This window comes from Limulus polyphemus, unplaced genomic scaffold (genome assembly GCF_000517525.1).
Source record: "Limulus polyphemus unplaced genomic scaffold, Limulus_polyphemus-2.1.2 Scaffold2068, whole genome shotgun sequence".
In the NCBI taxonomy this organism is placed as follows: domain Eukaryota; kingdom Metazoa; phylum Arthropoda; class Merostomata; order Xiphosura; family Limulidae; genus Limulus; species Limulus polyphemus.
This window is the reverse complement of record NW_013667678.1, coordinates 54,752-61,549: the sequence shown is the minus strand read 5'-3', so window position 1 is coordinate 61,549 and position 6,798 is coordinate 54,752.

Sequence of the window (6,798 nt, the reverse complement as noted above, 5' to 3'; positions counted from 1 at the left end):
CCTGCTCTAGACCAATCGCGACTTGAGATTCTTATCGATCGTTCTCCAACCCACGAGAAACGCACATAATAACAAAAAAATGTTCGCTGTGGTAAAAAGAAATAATAATTTGATCTTAGTAAGAGTTTTTTTCTTTCTCCCGATTTGTAAAAAATCCTTACGTGATAGAAAAAAAAATATTATTTTTGAAATCTGTGTAGCTAAATTATGGAAAATCCGTTATTAAAACAAAAACAACTTTTATGTATGAAGTTTAAATTAGCAGGTCTGTGTTATTTGGCATTAATAATACTGTAAAGGATGTCACAACTTTGACATATCTACCTTGTTTGTTAACTACATCAAAGCATAAATATGTATTATGACTCTGACCACTGGTTAGGGCGCTCGACTCGCAATCTGAGGGTCGCGAGTTCGAATCCCCGTCACACCAAACATGCTCGCCATTTCAGCCGTAGGGGATTTATAATGTCACGGTCAACTTATTCGTTGGTAAAGAGTAGCCCAAGAGTTGGCGGTGGGTGGTGATAACAAGCTGCATTCCCTCTAGTCTTACACTGCTAAATTAGGGAATGCTAGCGCAGATAGCCCTCGTGCAGCTTTGCGCGAAATTCAAAAAACAAACAAAGTATCAGACTTTATGTTAGTATTATAAAATTGAGAATTTGGCTGAAGTACTTCATAAGGAACAGAAAACTTATTTACTTATTACACATTTTAGCACAAAGAGTATTACCAAAACATTCGTGCCTTCTTAAAACCAAGCTGAATAATATCATTAATTACAGTATACGTATACCTAATTATGAATTTCTGAGGAAAGCTTCTGTAACTAAGGGTGATGAGGTTTTTTAAATTAAGCAGGATATGCAGTTATGAGTTTGTAATTGTGAAAATGTATTGGTCAAAATGAACAATTGATTTAAAATATCGTCAACGCTAGAAACCGGGTTTCGATACCCGTGGTGGGCAGAGCACAGATAGCCCATTGCGCAGCTTTGTGCTTAACTTAAAACAATTAATTTAAAATATCGTAAATGCTTTCATTTGTTGTCATCTGGATTATTATATAGAATAGTTTGAACAAAATATATTTGGGAAGATTATTTAAAAACTTGTTAATTACTATACGTGTGTTGACATAAATATTCATTTGGTTAAGTATGATACCAATGATCACAGTAGTTGTTACTTTAAGTACTATTCTTTCTAATTACTAGACCAACTAAAGTTACTCCAATGTGTCGTAATTGAACTGATAATATCTATACCAACAATTCTCTGAATTTGACTACAGCTGGCATAATAAATAACTCATGATGTATTTGATCATGTACTTGTTCAAAGTAAATCTGTCAGGTTATCTAAATGTTCAAGTAAATCAACAACAAAAGCTTTGTTTGTTTTGTGATTAAGCACAAAAGTACGCAATGGGCTATCTGTGCTCTGCCCACCACGAGTATAGAAACCCGGACTGGGGGGGGGGGGTGTCTTTATTTTATTTTATTGCAGTTGGTGATTAATCGGAGTCTTCATAAAAGTCGATGAATTTGTTCTGAATACTCTTTTCGATGTAGAAATATCTCACTGCAATGGGAAAACGTTTTCGATTGCCCGTATTGGAGGCATCAGTCACGATGGAAAATAATGCTAAAATCCGGGCTTCGATTTCTCGCGGTGGACACAGCAGATCGTCTAATATGGCTTTGCTGTGAAAAAAAAACAAACAAAATAAAAAACAACATCAATAAACAATCAACTGGTTTGGAGAAAATATATTTTCTACTAAATATTCAACCTTGGTTCTTGCGCAGTGGATTTTTTTACCCATGCTTCATCAAAATATACTTTTGTATTAAGTTTAATACCACAATCAATGCTTAGATAACTATAGTGATGATAAACATCATGGTATACTTGTACAATTTCTGCTATAGTGATTTTCAGCTCTTCATTAGTGTTTCTTTGGGGTAGAAAAGTTGTTAAAAGTTGATTCGCAAGTAAACAACACTTTATAAGCAGTTTACACACACACTATTGAGTAGTAAACAAACCAAACAAGCCACCAAAACACTTGAGAAATTCGGTAGGGTAAAAACAAAAATTTCACAAAACCACAAATTTGTCAATCTGACTGTCTGACTAGCGATGTTAGAAAGTTATAGCTCTCTCCTGCCTTCACCTTATTCAAATCTAAATGTACATGATTGAATTATGCTACCTTGACTAAAAGCGTTTTTCTTATAACCTTGGTAATAACAAGTAATAACAATAACAATTTTGCACACTAGTAGCCATATTCTATGATTACGAGCACACTCTATGAGTTGCCAAGTAATAGCCTGGCCTCATCTCACGTGGGGGTGCATGACTGCTTATGTGCACACGCTACGTGATCAGTCTGCGATTGTACCAAATGTATAAAACGTGGACTATGTAGATTCTCTAGATCTAAGTTCTAACTATGATCTAACCTCTGAAAGCGAAGTTTTCAGTTCTGTAATCTGACTCGAGGATTCTGTGTTGGACAAAGCAATTTTATCAAAGCAGTTGGTGCCTAAGACTTGAGTCTCCTACATGAGGACGAATGCTACCGTTGCCGGAGGCTGACATGGCTTTGCTCAAGTGCTCTGGACTTCAAAGAAAAATGACAAGTTATATAACTTACCTTTACATTGTTTTCAAACTAACTGTGACCTATTGACATCTAAGGTTGTACTTGAAACAGTGAAATTTTAAAATATGCCTTTCAAGGAAACAAAACGAGAGAAAAGAAGAAAATATTATGTTGATAACTTTGAAAAGTATTTGTCCAGCGAAGAGGGTATTATTACAAGAACAGAGATAAGGTTAGAAACAGTAATCCTGAATATGTCAAACAAGTCTTAGCCATTAATCCAGCCAAAGAAAAGGCTCCAACCTGGCTAGATGGAAGAAAAACTATAGCAAAGATACCAGCAAAAGCCAGGAAATGTCGAGAGATAGCTCTAAGAAAACCTACGAGAAAGATAGGTCTAGAGCCCAATCACTCTCGAAACTTAGCACCAAGAAAAGCTACGAGAAGGATAGGCTTAGAACACAGTCACTCTCGAGACTTAATACCAAAAAAAAAAAAAAGCTATGAGACAAGTGTAAAAAAATTTAAATAAACAAATTATGAAGTGGGGATGGGAGCACTAAAACGTAAGGAAACAAAGTAGGAATGGGCGGGATAACATTAAAACACTTAGTGTTTTTTGACATGGTGAATCTCTGCCCATTTCTACTTTGTAATTCACTTTGAACTTTTCTCCAATTATAGATTTCAATTGAGTTTTATCGGTAATGTTTTCGAAATGCAAAACAAATTTTAAAATTTCAAAAATCAGTTGGTTTGATACTATTCTTCTGGTCAACCCCTTACCAATCAGATAGCTATAATGTCTTCCATAAGCAAAGTATGACTATTAGAGTTTCCTGTCTGACTTCTGACATCAAACAACCCCTTGTGATGTCACGCATTTCGTAAGGATCGCGTAATTTGATTACATACATGTACCTGTACTTGGTTGCTGAAACAAAGTTTAGAATAGAGAAATTTAGATATATACACCTTTTATTTAGTTTGAACAATTACCAAGTTACAAAAAATACACGAGGTAGGAATGGGCAGAATGATGGACACACTCACTTTGAGGTTGTACAATGTTAAAAACCATGAAGTGTTGTAATATTATCTCGCTCATTCCTAACTTGTTTCCTTAGTTTTTGGAGCTCCTATTCCTACTTCCTAATTTTCTCTTTAATTTTTTACGCTTGTAATACAGTAAAAATTATTTCGTAACAAATCACTATGCCTTTACGCAGGAGCTGCGTAGCAGGTATATAACAATCACGATTTAGCGCATGACAGATAGTAGGCCTAACTATCGTAACTTAGGCCACTTTGTTAATAGAAAGGGTGCCGTAAAAAATTGTCTAAACTATTAAAACTAATGTAAATAGATAGTATTTGTCTCACTCTGTTCCATGCATAACTTTCGTTTATGGGTGTACTTATAATAATCTATCTAGCTTTTATTGAAAAACATGTAACCTAGAACTTCACGTTACGTTTAGTGATTCTTACTGCGAGTACAAACTAGGACACTTATCGTTTACTGTTGTTTTGGCCTAAGGATCAAATTACAAAACTAATCTTGAGAACAATAACTTCAGTAAGCTAAAAAACGCAAAGAAAATCATTAAGTTAATTCATTAATATTCTGTGCCTTATCAACAGCAGAATACGATTAGACAATCAAAAACATACCTTACTCTTTTCGATGATACTTACATTGGAAAGATATTAATTTTAACAAGCGGTTAAAAAATAGACAATTAGGGTTAAATTTCTAAACCAAATGACACTAAAACTCATAAAAAGAAAATTGAAATCTCACCATCTTCATTTTAATTTATTTTTTGGAAGAAACTTATTGGAAAAACCACAAATAAATTTTCAAAAATTGATGTCGCACATTTTTTTCCAAGTTATACGTCCCAGTATGGGCTGTTGGGAAAGGGTTAACCCGTTTAGGCCAACTTACTTACAATGTAAGTAGATGAATGAACTTTGAATCAAGGAAGGACATTATAACACCAAACTATTTGGCTTCAAATATTATGAAAATCGGTGTTGTTTATAAATTAGGATTAACAAATTTATGTATAAATTTAACAATAATATGCTACCTGGTAGTTTCCAAGATTATATTATCAAAATGAGTGATGTTCATAATCATGTAACTAGGCTAGCTGCCTCCAATGGCTTATCTGTCTAGATTCCTCATTTCTTTAGGTCAAACGTCAGTTAAATTTAGAAGAGTTATAGTATGGTCTGAGATGCCCAATAATTTAAAAGCGCTTAATTCGTTTACAACTTAGAAATGCTTTCAAGATCTTACTTCTTAACTCTTGTGAAAGAATAATATTTATGTATATTTATGAATTTAATTTTTTATATTTCATGTATATGTAACATTCAAATTCATATAGAGTTCAATTATAATTAATAATCGTAGTGTAACTGATTACACTACACTTGTTTTCTTTGTTTTTTGTTGTTGTTATTCTGAATTTAAAATAATCAATGTTAATAATTACATTCATTTTGTAACTTCTTTATAAGTGTAACTAAAATGTTATTGTTGTTACATGTGTTAAATTTGGAAGAGTTTCCGATGAGTTACGAGAATATATTATTTAGTCACATACAATTTATATGTATTTATTTGAATTAAACTATACATACGGACTGACAGATGGCAGCGTAGTAGTTATCAAGTTAAATCGATGGCTGTGCCTAAAGTATTACGTATAAAGTTATAATTTAATTTATCATAAAGATACCTAGAGCTTTATATCCTAAATTATAATATATTTTAAGATAATGACACAGAATGTGGAAAAGTGCAGTAAAGCTGAGCTAAATCATTTCATGTTAATAGTTATTTCTGATGGAGAAGCTTGATGGGACTTCAAAAATGTTGAATTCTTTACTTCTAGTTTTGTATGAATGGACGGATCTTCACTGCAGTCCATTGTTGTTTGACTTAAAACATGTTTTAAACTTATTAGAAACGATAATATTTCACAGGATTTCATAAATAAATAGTTTTAAGTTTAAATTAAATCGAAGACAGCACCGATGATACATAAAAATGGAAACCCTGGACAACAAATCTGGGCACAGGTAGGATTTCAATAGGATATATATTTTTCTTTCAAAGATAAAATTTGTTATAAATTCACAATTTTTTTTTCGTAAGAATTTTCTTACTTTATATAAACGAGTGGAAAGTTAGATTATGATTCAGGATTCTAAAAAAGTAAAAACTATATTTCATTTATTAACTTCGAGGATAGATTAACACAAGTTGATGGGAAAAACTCAGTTATCCGTAAATAGCTCGTCAACTATATTATTATTTCTAATATGAGGGCTCCTGTATCACATTTTTATTAAATTATAAATTCAAAGAAAAAACTTCCACCGTCACGAACAAGAAAAGAAAAGAAAAATTAACAGAAATTGTCATGTAAAAATGGTGTTACCTTTTAATAATATGTAATGGATGAAAATCCTGACTTATCTGTTTAGCTACCAGGTTTGTAATGTCGTAACTGTTCTAAGTATGTATATTTAAGGTCCCTTACTAAGTTCTTACTAAGACCATTCTATTGATATAAAAATATTTCTTCATTTATTGTTAGGTTTGTAACATCGCAATAGCTATTATGTTAAGCAGAAATCTGTAGTCGTGATAGAGTACATTTAAGTTCGAGTTTACTCTCTACCATAATCTTATTTCGCATTATCATACAGCGTTAGTCATTGTGTCGAATGCCGCTCTATATATTATATATAAGGTGAAACTCCATTCATAATAACGAGCTACTTATAATAGTAATATTTGTACCAAAATACAATAAGAACAGCATTTAAGCACTTATAACGATGTGTTATTACACACAACAGTAATAGCTCAAGTAGACATACACAGCAATAAAAATTCTGGTGGACAGACAAAAATGTTTCCGGTGAACAAATATCAATAGTTGTTCAGGCGAAAACACAGAATATAGTTCTGGTGGAAACACAATAATAGTTCTGGTGAACATAAAACACAGAATATAGTTCTGGTGGAAACACAATAATAGTTCTGGTGAACATAAAACACAGAATATAGTTCTGGTGGAAACACAATAATAGTTCTGGTGAACATATAACACAGAATATAGTTCTGGTGGAAACACAATAATAGTTCTGGTGAACAT